The 13,995-nt window shown below is 38.4% G+C and overlaps 1 pseudogene; it reads left to right on the forward strand.

The window, feature by feature from the left end:
- Positions 1 to 11,036: 11,036 nt before the first annotated feature.
- On the forward strand, positions 11,037 to 12,895 carry LOC139356478 (tigger transposable element-derived protein 1-like; annotated as a pseudogene).
- Positions 12,896 to 13,995: the final 1,100 nt, after the last annotated feature.

A 13,995-nucleotide genomic window follows, 5' to 3' on the forward strand; every position in this document is an offset into this window, starting at 1 on the left:
GACAAGTTACCCAGTGGGCCAAGGTTGATTTAACTGCTCTGGCTGAGAGGCAGCTGCTCTGTTTTTCCATCCTGCCTATTCATTGACACCTTGTAGAAAATGAGCACTTCCCCCAAAAAAGAAAATGAGTCCAGTGCCCCGGACAACTGAGACCAGCCTTCAAAACCCACATGTAGAAACTGGTACCATTTCTGCAGGTTAGTATTTAATGAAATATGGCACTCCAGAAAACTAAAAAGCCCCCTTATGCTGGTTTTAAAAAGTTCTTCTTCAGTGTTTGAATAAATAAAAAGTGTTAGCTCTAGGAAATGCCCACACTAAATAACATAGCAGCCATCACAGATAGCTTGAATGATTTAACTTAACACGCATTTGGCATCAAGGAAATTCTCTGTCACCTTTGTCTATCACAAGATGAAGTCACTTGGTCCACACATTGTGATTAGACATTTATTATTCTCTTTTCCTGTGACTAAGAAGAATTTTTTTTCTTCTTGGTAAAGAAAACAGAAAATCTTTGGGATAATGTGTCCACACTTACTTTTCTCTTGCTGTAAAATGTATTATGTATTTGTTTATATGTTAATTTTTTGGAAAAACAAATAATTTCCAGTGGAAATGTACTTCTATGCCTAGGAACAACATTTAGAGAATTCCGACATTCAGAGAATTTAGACACTACTTCAATAGTGTCTAAATTACTTAAGGAATCAATTTGTAATAATCAGAAATTTCCCAAAGCTCAAAGCCCAGTTTTAATATTACTATATTTTATATTTTCTAAAGATTGAATAATTATACTGGTATTATATGCAATAATAGATAATGAAATTAGATTTCCCCATTGCAGTAGTCAGGATAAATCATCTGGCCGTTGATAAGATTGGCCACCTCATTGAGCCTTGGAGTAGCCCAGGCCTGAATAATACATATAACTTTTCTGTTTGCAGGCCTTTTGTCAAGTTGCCCTGTTATCTCTGTGGCCCCAGAGACCAAAATGATGGAGAAAATGAAACCAGGATGATTTCTGACATCTACTTCCACTCCACCTTCTTTAACCACTTCATCCACATCTTTCTTCCCTTCTCACATAAGTCTCACCTGGAATCATTTCATTTACACCAATTAATTTACCTACCACCTGCCTGTTGATTGCCAAATGTGTGGATATTTTTTCTATGCTCCAAACTCATATATCTGACCATCTATTGCTCAGCTCAACCTGGATACCCACAGACAAACCAAACTCAATACCAAAGCAAAAGTCATTGTTTCTCCCGCTCCAGACTCTTCTGCTCCTGTGTTCTCTCTGACAGCGCAGCATGTCCATCCAGATAGAAGCCTGGGAGTCTTTCCAGATGCCCCCAAATCCCTCCCTCACCCATCTCCATTCCCTGACAGAATCCTGTCAGCTTGACTTTCTTAACATCTCTCATATCTGTCCCCACACAGAGTTACAGTCATAGGGCTGAAAACCTGCCTGTTGGGTACTCTGCTCACTACCTGGGTGGCAGGTTCCATCATACTCCGAACCTCAGTATCACGCAATACACCTTTGTAACAAACCTGTGTGTGTACTCTCTGATTCTAAAATAAAGGCTGAAAGAGAGAGAGAAAAAAAAAAACTAGCTAAAATGTGAAGAAAAAAAAAAAAAAGATCCGTACTCATGGATACAGTTAAAACAGAAAAATATGGCCAGATCCACTTGCGGGGGGCAAAGGAAGTCAGGAAAGACCTTCCGGAGAAGATGACCGAGCAGAGGCTTAAAGGGAGGTCGGTATGGAAGCCTTGCCAGGCAGTGACAGCAACAAAACCAAGGGCTCAGCAAGACAAATTTCAAACCCTTCAGGATGGGTGGAACATAAAGATGAGTGCAAGTGTGATGCAAGTGATGCAAGAATGGAAAGAAAAGCAGTAGGTAGCGTCTAGAAATTTTAGGTTTGTCCTCATACGCAGTTCGGAACCACCGCAAGGATTGAAATAGAGGAACAACACAATCAGAACCACCTTTTAGAAAGCTCCCTCGTACAGTGTGGAGGGTAGATGCAATGGGACAAGGCTGGAAGTAGGAAGCTGTTGCTATAATCCAGATGACAGGAAATGCCAGTCTGAGCTACCAGGGTAGCTGCAGGGATGGCAACAAATGGAGGTGGTGAGGAGGAGGCGAGACTCTAACCCCACCTCTGGCCCTAACTAGAGCAGCTTTGCCCTTATAGAGCATGTATGTTAAGCTTTCACATAAGCTTTCCATTCAAGAAAAGGTCTTATGGTCTACGTGGTAAAATGTGGCCCACAAGGCCCTCGGGGATATGAACTCTGACAAGCTACTCTACCTCTTCTCTCTCCCTCCACGCGAGACCTCCCCCCTCCAGCTACAGTCCCTGCCTATGGTTTACCCCACACACTATTTGCACTCTTTCCTGCCACTACACGTGTCTGCTTGCTTTGTCTGCTTCCTTATCCCAGTCTCTTGTCCCTCACTGCTTAGTCAAGGGCCCCTTCCAAGAAGCCCCCTCTGATTCCCTCAAATCCTCAAAGTTCATCACTACCCAGCTTATTCTACATCCTACACCCTCTAAGATCAGCATCTTCCCTGACCTTCTTACCCTACCATGATACTCTGAACACTATACTTCTTGTCTAATCTGATTACTCAATGCTTAACACAAACTGGGCTTCCCTTTCTAATGTATAATTTGTTTGTATAGTTTTTAATCTCCCCCAAATAAATTCAGAACCCCTGAGGGCAGAGTGATTACCTTTTTGGTTTTTGTTTGTTGTAGAGGAAGAAAGATGTATCTTTCATTAGATCTGGCTGTTCACTTTACTTACTTAAATTAGTTTAAAATCACTTGTTGATTTAATTCATTCTGTGTGTCATATATCATCTACACATATTTAATTGTCTCAATTATATTGGAAATTTGATGTCTTCATACATAGCCCATGTCACAAGAACATATTGTAGGTGATATCATGTTATAATGGTATATATAACATATATAGGTGACATCATGTTATAATGAAATCCTTTCCCATTCTTTCATTGACGGGTGTCCAAAACTTTTCTGAAGAAGGTCTAGAATAGACATTTGTATTAGTCCGTTTTCACACTGCTGATAAAGACATACCCGAGACTGGGAAGAAAAAGAGGTTTAATTGGACTTACAGTTCCACATGGCTGGGGAGGCCTCAGAATCATGGCAGGAGGTGAAAGGCGCTTCTTACATGGAGGCGGCAAGACAAAATGAGGAAGATGCAGAAACCCCTGATAAAACCATCAAACCTCAAAAGATTTATTCACTACCACGAGAACAATATGGGGGAAACCACCCCCATGATTCAGTTATCGTCCACAAGGTCCCTCCCACAAACATGGGAATTATGAGAATACAATTTAAGATGAGATTTGGGTCGGGACACAGCCAAACCATATCATTCCACCCCTGGCCCCTCCAAATCTCATGTTCTCACATTTCAAAACCAATCACGCCTTCCCAACAGTCCCCCAAAGTCTTAACTCATTTCAGCATTAACCCAAAAGTCCATAGTCCAAAGTATGATCTGAGACAAGGCAAGTCCCTTCCACCTATGAGCCTATAAAATCAAAAACAAGCTAGTTACTTCATAGATACAATGGGGGTACAGGTATTGGGTAAATACAGCCATTCCAAATGGGAGAAATTGGCCAAAACAACAGGTTTACAGGGCCCATGCAAGTCTGAAATCCAGCAGGGCAGTCAAGTTTTAAAGCTCCAAAATGATCTCCTTTGACTCCAGGTCTCACATCCAGGTCATACTGATGCAAGAGGTGGGATCCCATGGTCTTGGGCAGCTCTGACCCTGTGGTGTTGCGGGGTACAGCCTCCCTCCCAGCTGCTTTCATGGGCTGACATTGCGCATCTGTGGCTTTTCCAGGTGAACGGTGCAATCTTTTGGTGAATCTACCATTCTGGGGTCTGGAGGACAGTAGCCCTCTTCTCACAGCTTCACTAGGTGGTGTCCCAGTAGGGACTCTGTGTGGGTGTTCTGAGCCCACATTTCCCTGTGTACTGCCCTAGCAGAGGTTCCTCATGAGCACGCCATCCCCACAGCAAACTTCTGCCTGAGCATGCAGGCATTTCCATACATCTTCTGAAATCTAAGCGGAACTTCCCAAACCCCAATTCTTGACTTCTGTGTACTCACAGGCTCATCACTATGTGGAAGCTGCCAAGGCTTGAGGCTTGCACCCTCTGAAGCCATGGCCTGAGCTCTACATTGGCCCCTTTCAGCCACAGCTGGAGTGGCTGGGATGCAGGGCACCAAGTCTCTAGGCTGCACACAGCATGGGAACCCTGGGCCCAGCCCACCAAACCATTTTCTCCTAGGCCTCAGGTCCTGAGATGGGAGGGGCTGCCACAATGGTCTCTGACATGCCCTTGAGACATTTCCCCCATTGTCTTGGGGATTAACATTTGGCTTCTCATTACTTATGCAAATTTCTGCAGCTGGCTTGGATTTCTCCTTAGAAAATTGGTTTTTCTTTTCTATCACATTATCAGGCTGCAAATTTTCTGAGCTTTTATGCTCTGCTTCCCTTATAAAACTGAATGCCTCTAACAGCACCCACGTCACATCTTGAATGCTTTGCTGCTTAGAAATTTCTTCTGCCACATACCCTAAATCATCTCTCTCAAGTTCAAAGTTCCAGAATTCTCTAGGTCAGGGGCAAAATGCCACCAGTCTCGTTGCTAAAACATAACAAGAGTCACCTTTGCTCCAGTTTCCAACAAGTTCCTCATCTCCATCTGAGACGACCTCAGCCTGGACCTTATTGTCCATATCACTATCAGGCTTTTGGTCAAAGCCATTCAACAAGTCTCTAGGAAGTTCCAAACTTTCCCACATTCTCCTGTCTTCTTCTGAGCCCTCCAACTGTTCCAACCTCTGCCTGTTACCCAGTTCCGAATGTGCTTCCACATTTTCAGGTATCTTTTCAGCAATGCCCCACTCTACTGGTACCAATTTACTGTATTAGTCTGTTTTCACATTGCTGATAAAGACATACCTGAGACTGGGAAGACAAAGAGGTTTAATTGGACTTATAGTCCCACATAGCTGGGGAGGCCTCAGAATCATAGTGGGAGGCAAAAGGCACTTCTTACATGGCAGCGGCAAGAGAAAATGAGGAAGAAGCAAAAGTGGAAACCCCTGATAAAACCATCAGATCGCATGAGACTTATTCACTACCACAAGAACAGTATGGGGAAAACCACCCCCTTGATTCAAATTATCTCCCACCAGGTCCCTCCCACAACACATAGGAATTATGGGAGTATAATTCACCATGAGAATTGGGTGGGGACACAGCCAAACCATATCAACATATGTGATATTGCTAGGAACTGAATTGTGTCCTCCCCAAAATTCGTATGTTGAAGTTCTAACTCCAATGTGATTGTATTTAGAAATAGGGCTTTTAGGAGATAATTAAGGTTAAGTGAGATAATAAAGATGGGTTCCTAATCTAATAGGATTGCTCGTCTTATAAAAAGAAAGAGAGAGAGAGAGAGAGAGAGAGAGATTTCTCTAGGAATAGGACATGTGGGCACATAGCAGGAAGGCAGGAAGCAAACCAGGAAGAGAGCCCCTGTTAAAAGTGGACCATGCTGGCACCCTGTAGGGAACTTCCAGCCTCCAGAATCATGAGAAAATAAATTCTGTTGTTTAAGCCACTCAGTCTATGGAATTTTGTTATGGCAGCCTGAGCTGAGTAAAACATATACCAAATTTAGGGCTAAAGGAAAGCTTCAGGATAATGGATTTCAGATTGTGCAAAGGTTTTGTTATGAGGAATCCATTTGGAAAATAGCCATAGAAGCTAAATGCCATCACATTTACTTGACCTGGCAATTCACAACCCATACATTCAACATAAATAACAACAGATTAGATGAGAAAAGAAACTTCTATATATACACTCTCAAATTTTAGTTAATCAAAATACTTGGGACAAAAATTGAAGTACTTGATAAAAAGAGTTCATTCAGATGTACTCTTTCCTTGAAGGTAACACAATAGTTTCCCTCTTCCCAAATCAATTCCCAGTGAATAATAGGACACTTTGTTACTTTCTAGACATATAGGGAAATGTTGTAATTTTCATGTAATAGCATCATAGATGTCCAAGACCATACAGAAAGTAAATGATGCTGGAAAGTTGGAACTCCATCTCAGCACTAATTAAAACCATTGCCTTGGTCATATGCATAGAAAAAAAGAAAATGAAAAGAAATACCATCTCAAAAGTTTTCCTCCTATAGACCAACTAAATTGTCTTTATACTTGTAGAATTTCTGATGCAAAGGCCTGATAGAAGTTATCTGGCCACAGAATAGAAAGGTCTTCTTTGATATCCCTGACACATAATGTAAGTATGCTTTTACTGAATATTCCCAATGACAGCAAACTCACTATCTTATGAGTCAACAAATTCCATTGTGGAATAGCTAAATCTTACAGTCTTAAACCAAAAGATGTGTTGTTGTTTTTTTTAAAGACTTTTTCACAAATTCTCTTTTGAAGCAAAGTGAAATACTTAGAGTATGAAAGCAGTCATCAGTAAATTTAATGTAGCCTATTTTTTATTTTTGCCCTCCTGGTCTAACTCTTTCATATATTCATTTATAATGTTAATTTTTCAGTTACACTACAGCACAGGAAAACTAAGCCTATGTATTATTATCACTTTGATAAATGAAACTATGAAAGTGATTAACAGCCTTTAAAATAGTTCGCAGCAAAGCTCAGTCTTTTTAAAAAAATTTAATTTGCAATAAAAGAAATGAGAAATGCATTGGATCCTCATCTTCTCTTCTTTAGGGTTTTTCCCTTGATAATTAATTACTTAGACCTGCTACAGTTTGACACGGGAGAGAGGATGAGAGAAAGAACTGTGGTTCCCCTTAAAAAAGAATACATGAGTTTATTGTCCCACCAAATTCTCAAGAGTCTGAAAATCAGAAAAGGTTAAGAATCACTGAAGGGAAGAGCCTTCAATAAAACCGAGACTTTAGAAACAAAGGGTTAAATGTAATCACAGCCACCAAATTGGTTTAGAGATAGAAATAAGGAAATTTCACTGGACTTTCAACCTCTGTAGACAATGGAAGGTGTTTGTTCAGTTAACTTTTCCGAAAAACGACTTCCTGCCAAGCAGTAGGCTGCAACACTTGCACACAATAGTCTGCACTTCCCACACAAGCCACTCAGAAAATCTTGATTTCCGTGGACTGTTTCTGAGGAGTGCCATTATATTACAGTCGAGAAAAAAAGTGGGAGGGAACAGGGAAACACTGCATTCAATTCTCTTACAATCTATTTTTAACATGCCTGAGAAGATTTTGAGCTATTAATGTAATGAGGCTAGACTCAAAAACAAAAAAAAGACCAGCAGGGCAGCAAAGGCCCACCATGGAGGGAGGGGGGTTAATTCCTTAAGGATGTTAACAGCTGTTTCAATATCACACGAGATGTTTACATTGCCCATCAATGTACGTTTAATTTGAGGAAATCCTGATTAAAAAGCAAATGTGTAATGTGAATGAATTAGCTTTTCCCCGGTACTGTTTTTCACAGTCAAGGGGAGTGTTTCATAACTCTCTGCTGTCCATCCACTGAATTTTATGTCTTACATATTTATCAGGAGAAATTGCTGCAATCCTCCATCCTGGTGGTGCTCTAGACTCTTTTAAAAAAAGATGAGGAAAAAATATATATATAAAATTTACCTTTACCATTTTTAAGCGTACAGTTCAGTTGTAATAAATATATTTACATTCTCTTTTTTCATTCATTTTCTCCTCCCTTCCCAGCCTCTCATGACCACCTCTCTACTATCTTCACAAGATTCACTTTTTTACCTTCCACTTATGAATGAGAACATGCAACATTTGATCTAAGTTTTTTTCTTCCCCATAAAAAATATGGTCCCAGCTCCTAGGAAGGTTGAGACAGGAGGATCACTTGAGCCCACGAGTTCATGGGCTACATAATGAGACCCTGTCTCTAAAAAGAGATAGATATGTAGATAGATAGATAGATAGATAGATAGATAGATAGATAGATAGATTTGATCAACACAGCTGTGATTCAGGATAGGTATTGATTCCTAGAACACTCAAGGAACAACAGCTTGTGTCAGTGTAACATCACTTAAGATCGAAATGTACCAAATTTTATGACACTGTGGAAGCTATACAGTAATGCCCTGCTGTTAAATTTCAGAAAGATAATACAATCAACAGCCACCACTTACTGCAAAGTTGGGAATCTTAGGAGTATTTTTTAAATGTATTTCTCCAGGATACGAAATTAACATACAAAAATCAGTAGCATTTTTATATGCCAACAGCAAACAATTTAAAAAAGAAATCAAGAAAGTAATCTCATTTACAATGGCTACAAATAAAATAAAATAGCTTTGAAGTAAACTTAAATAAGCAAAATAACTTTACAATGAAAACTATAAAACATTGATGCAAGAAATTGTTAAAGGACACAATAACATGGAAATGGATTCCATATTCATGAATTGGAACAATTAGTATTGTTAAAATCTCCATACTATCCAAAGCAATCAACAGATTCATTGCAACCCCTATCAAAATACCAGTGACATTATTCACAGAAATAGAAAAAAAATTATAAAATTTATATAGAACCACAAAAGACCCAAAATAGCCAAAGCCATTGTGAACAAAATAACAAAACTGGTGGAATCACATTACTGACTTCAAATTATACTACAGAGCTATAGTAATCAAAACAGCATGACACTGGCATAAACACAGACACACAGATCAATGAAACCGAATAGAAAACCCAAAAATAAATTCATACATATATGGTGAACTCATTTTTGACAAAGATACAAAGAATACACACCAAGGAAAGGAGAGTCTCTTCAATAAATGGTGCTAGGAAACTGGATATCCATATGCAGAAGAATGAAATGAGCCCACTCTCTCCTGCCATATATAAAAATCAAATCAAAATGAATTAAAGATTTAAATCTAAGATCTCAACCTATGAAACTACTAAAAGAAAACATTAGAGAAACTCTCCAGGACATTGATCTTGGCAAAGATTTGACTAATGCCCCACAAGCACAGGCAACCAAACCAAAAATGGACAAATGGGATCACATCAAGTTAAAGAGCTTCTGCACAGCATAGGAAACAACAAAGTAAAGTAACAACCCACAGAATGGGAGAAAATATTTGTAAATTGTTCATCTGACAAAAGATTAATAACCAGAATATATAAGGAGCTCAAATAATTCTATAGGCAAACTAAAAAACTGATTTAAAAATGGGCAAATGATCTGAATGGATATTTCTGAAAAGAGGAAATACAACTGGGAAAAAAGTATGTGAGAAGATGCCCAAGATCATTAATTATCAGAGAAATGCCAATCAAAAGTACAATGAGATCTATCACCCCAATTAAAATGGCTTTTATAAAAAAGACAAGCAACAACAAATGCTGGCATGGATGTGGAGAAAGGGGAACCCCTGTACATGGTTGGTAGAAATGTCAATTAGTACAACCACTATAGAGAGCAGTATGGAGGTTTCTCAAAAAAACTAAAAACAGAACCACCACATGATCCAGCAATCCCACTACTTGGTATATATCCCAAAGAAAGGACATCAATATAATAAAGAGATATCGGCACTCTCATGTTTACTGCTGCAATATTCACAATAGCCAAGATTTGGAAGCAGCCTAAGTGTTCACAACAAATGAATGGATAAAGAAAATGTGGTGCATATACACAATGGAGTACTATTCAGCCATGAAAAAGAATGAGATCCTGTCGTTTTCATCAACATGGATGGAACTAGAGGACATTATGTTAAGTGAAATAAGCCAGACATGAAAAGACAAACTTTGCATGTTCTCACTCATTTGATGGAGCTAAAAATTAAAGCAAAAATTGGACTCATGGAAAGAGAATAGAATGATGGTTACCAGAGACTGAGAAGGGTAGTGGGGAAGAGGGGTAAAGTGAGGATGGTTAATGGGTACAAAAATGTAGTTAGAATGAATAAGATCAAGTTTTTGATAGCACAACAAGGCAACTACAGTTAACAATAATTTATTGTAAATTTTAAAATAGTGAAAAGAGTATAATTGAAATGTTTGTAACACAAAATGAGGTGATGGATCTTTCACTTACCCTGATGTGATTATTACATACCATATACCTGTATCAATATATCTCATGTACCTTATCAATGTATGTACTATGTACCCCCAAAAATTTTAAGTTTAAAAATGTTTTTAAAGATTTCTTACAAGTTCTTCCTCTCTTCATTTTGTGAAAGGCCAGCTTACCAGCCTGCCTTCTAGCAAGCTAAGCAGGTATTAATTAAGAAAATTAGTCATAGGAGTAGCAATAGGAGTAATAGCAACTAGAATTTATTAAGTGCTTACTGGTGATTAAATACCAAACACTTTACAAATGGCATCTTTTTTCAACTATATTTTTCCCAATTGCATGTGATAATAGTGAGGTTCAGAAAAGTTAGTTACTTGCTGAGACAATAGTGCTAGTAAGTGATTGAGCTGAAATTTAAATCAAATTCCATCATACTCCAAATTCCCATGCCCTTAACCCCATGCTATGCAGCCATATCTTGTTTTATTGTGCTTTGTTTAATTGCACTTCTCAGATATTGCATATTTTTACAAATTGAAGGTTTGTAGCAACTCTGTATCGAGCATATCTAATCTAATGGTGCCATTCTTCCAACAGCATGTGCTCACATGGTGTCTGTGTCACATTTTGGTAATTCTTGTAATATTTCAAAAATGTCAGTTATTATATCTGTTATGGTGATGTGTGATCAATGATCTTTGATATTGCTATTATAATTGTTTTGGGGCTCCACAGACTGCACCCATATCAGATGGCAAACTTAATTGAGAAATGTGTGCATTTTGACTGCTCCACCAGCCAGCCATTCCCCAGTCTCTCTTCCTCTTCATGTCTTTTTCTCTGCTTGGGTCTTCCTATTCCCTGGGACTCAACAATATTGAAATTAGGCCAATTAATATCTCTACAGTGGCCTGTAAGCGTTCCAGTAAAAGGAAAGGTCACATTTCTCTCACTTTAAATCAAAAGCTAGGAATGATTAAGCTTAGTAAGGAAGGCAAGTAAAAAGCTGAGATATGCTGAAATCCAGGCCGCTTATACCAGACAGTTAGCCAAGTGATGAATGCAAAGGAAAAAGTTCTGCAATGACATTAAAAGTGCTACTCCAGTGAATATCCAAATGATAAGGAAATGAAACAGCCTTACTGCTGATATAGAGAAACTTCCAGTGGTCTAGGTAGATCAAACCAGCCATAATATTCCCCTAAGCCAAAGCCTAATCCAGAGCAAGGCCCTAACTCTCTTCAATTCTATGAAGCCTAAGAGAGGTGAGGAAGCTGCAGACAAAAAGTTTGAAGCTAGCAGATGTTGGTTCCTGAGGTTTAAGGAAAGAAGCTGTCTCTGTAACATAAAAGTGCAAGATGAGGCAGCATGTGCTGATGGAGAAGCTACAGCAAGTTATCCCAAGACCTACTGAGGTTAATTGATAAAGGTGGCTACACTAAACACAAAGTTTTCATTGTAGACAAAATAGCCTTATATTGGAAGAAGATGTCATCTAGGACTTTCATAGTTAAAGAGAGGAAGTCAAAGTCTAGATTTAAAGCTTCAAAGGACAAGCTGACTTTCTCATTAAGGGCTAAATATAGATGGTGACTTTAAGTTGAAGCCAATGTCCATTGATCATTCTGAAAATCCCAGGGCCTTTAAGAATTATGCTAAATCTATTGTGCCTATGCTCTATAAATGGAATAACAAAGTCTGGATAATAGCATACATGTTTACAGCATGGTTTACTGAATAGATTACAGCCATTGTTGAGACTAGTGCTCAGGAAAAAAACATTCCTTTCAAAATATTACTGCTCACTGACAATGCACCTGGTCCCCCAAGAGCTCTGATAGAGATGTACAAGGAGATTAACGTTGTTCCCATGCTTGCTAACACAGCATCCATCTTCAACCCATGGGTCAAGGAATAACTTGGACTTTCAAGTCTTATTATTTAAGAAATACATTTCATAAGGATATAGCTATCATAGACAATGATTCCCTGATATATCTAAGAAAAGTAAATTGAAAACCTTCTGGAAAAAATTTATCAGAAGTCTAGATGCCATTAAGAAAATTCATGATTCATAGGAGGGGGACAAAATATCAACATTTACCAGATTCTGAAAGAAGTTGATTCCAACCCTCATTGATGACTTTGAGGGCTTCAAGACTTCTGTGGAAGAAGACATTGCAGATGTGATATAAATAGCAAGAGAACTTGAATTGGAAGTGGAGCCTGAAGATGCGACTGAATTGCTGCAATCTCATGATAAAACTTGAACAGATAAGGAGTGGACTTTTGTGAATGAGCAAATAAAGTGGTTTCTTGAGATGGAATCTACTCCTGGTGAGGATATGGTGAATGTTGTTCAAGTGACAACAAAAGATTTATAATATTACGTAAACAGAGTTGATAAAGCAGCAGCAGGGTTTGAGAGAATTCATTCCAATTTTGAAAGGAGTTCTACTGTGAGCAAAATGCTGTCAAACAGCAGCAGTTCATACTGCAGAGAAATATTTCATGAAAGTGAGAGTCAATCAATGCAGCAAACTTCATTGTCTTATTTTAAGAAATTGCAACAGCCACCCCACCCTTCAGCAATCATCACCCTGATCAGTCAGCAGCCATCAAAATTGAGGCAAGACTTTCCACCAGCAAAAACATCGTGTCTTGCTGAAGGCCCAGATGATCATTAGCATTTATAGCAATAAAGTATTTTTACATGAATACATGTACATTGTTTTTAATACATAATGCTACTGAATACTTAATAAAATACAGCATAGTAAACATAAGTTTTATATGGGAAACAAAACATTTCATGTGACTTACTTTATTGCAATATTCTCTTTGTTGCAGTGGTCTGGAAACAAACCCACAATCTATCTGAGATATGCCTGTGCTACTTTCATCCATAGTCCTGCTACAACTTGTGATGGTCATCTCAGACTTAAAGCTATCATTCAGTCTAGGAGAAGCAACTTCTGAAAAGACTCCAGCTCCTCTAACTGGAGCTTAATAATTTGCCAAATACCGGATGTCCTACTAGTATTATTCTGGGTACAATTGTTACTGCTGCTGTTTCAGTATCCTGACCAGTACCCTATGAAATAGGACAGCAACATTTTTTCAATGAGGGGCTTATTAATTAGATTCCTTAATGTGGTTTTATCATAAATCTATAGGTACAATAAAATAATTCATTAAAATGTCTAAAGAAGTAGTAGAAGTGGAACTTATCTTAAAGCTCAAGAATAGTGAGTAATGGAAGTCCTTGGCACCACTTTAGCTTGAGACGGGATGAAAAATAAAATTTGCCCAGATTTGTGCAGAGACGTATGGAACTGATTTCTGGGATGTGATTCCCATGCCTAGTCTCCATTCTCAACTCTCAGCTTCTCAAATTCCTCTCCTTGGCCCACTTGTCTTCTGTTTTGACCCTCCTCTGCCCACAGATCCTATGCCACAAGATATACTAGGACACAAATTCTGCCTACTAAGAAATGGACAATCCCAATAATATTAAAATAAACAGAAAATACCCTCTGACATTTCTATGCCTACTTGAAATAATTTTTTAAAGTTGTTTTGTTTTCATTAAAACAAGTCATATATATTGTAAATTATTTAGGAACTACAGAAAATATAAAGAAAGTAGAAATCACCCACATTCATAGAAACTAGAAATATCCATCACTGATATTTTCTATACTTCTTTTTGGTATTTTTTTTCTTGTTTACATTGATTAGTCTATTCATTTAGCAAAAATTTAGCACCTCCTATGTGCCAGGCAAT

Source organism: Macaca nemestrina, chromosome 10 (assembly GCF_043159975.1).
Source record: "Macaca nemestrina isolate mMacNem1 chromosome 10, mMacNem.hap1, whole genome shotgun sequence".
In the NCBI taxonomy this organism is placed as follows: Eukaryota; Metazoa; Chordata; class Mammalia; order Primates; family Cercopithecidae; genus Macaca; species Macaca nemestrina.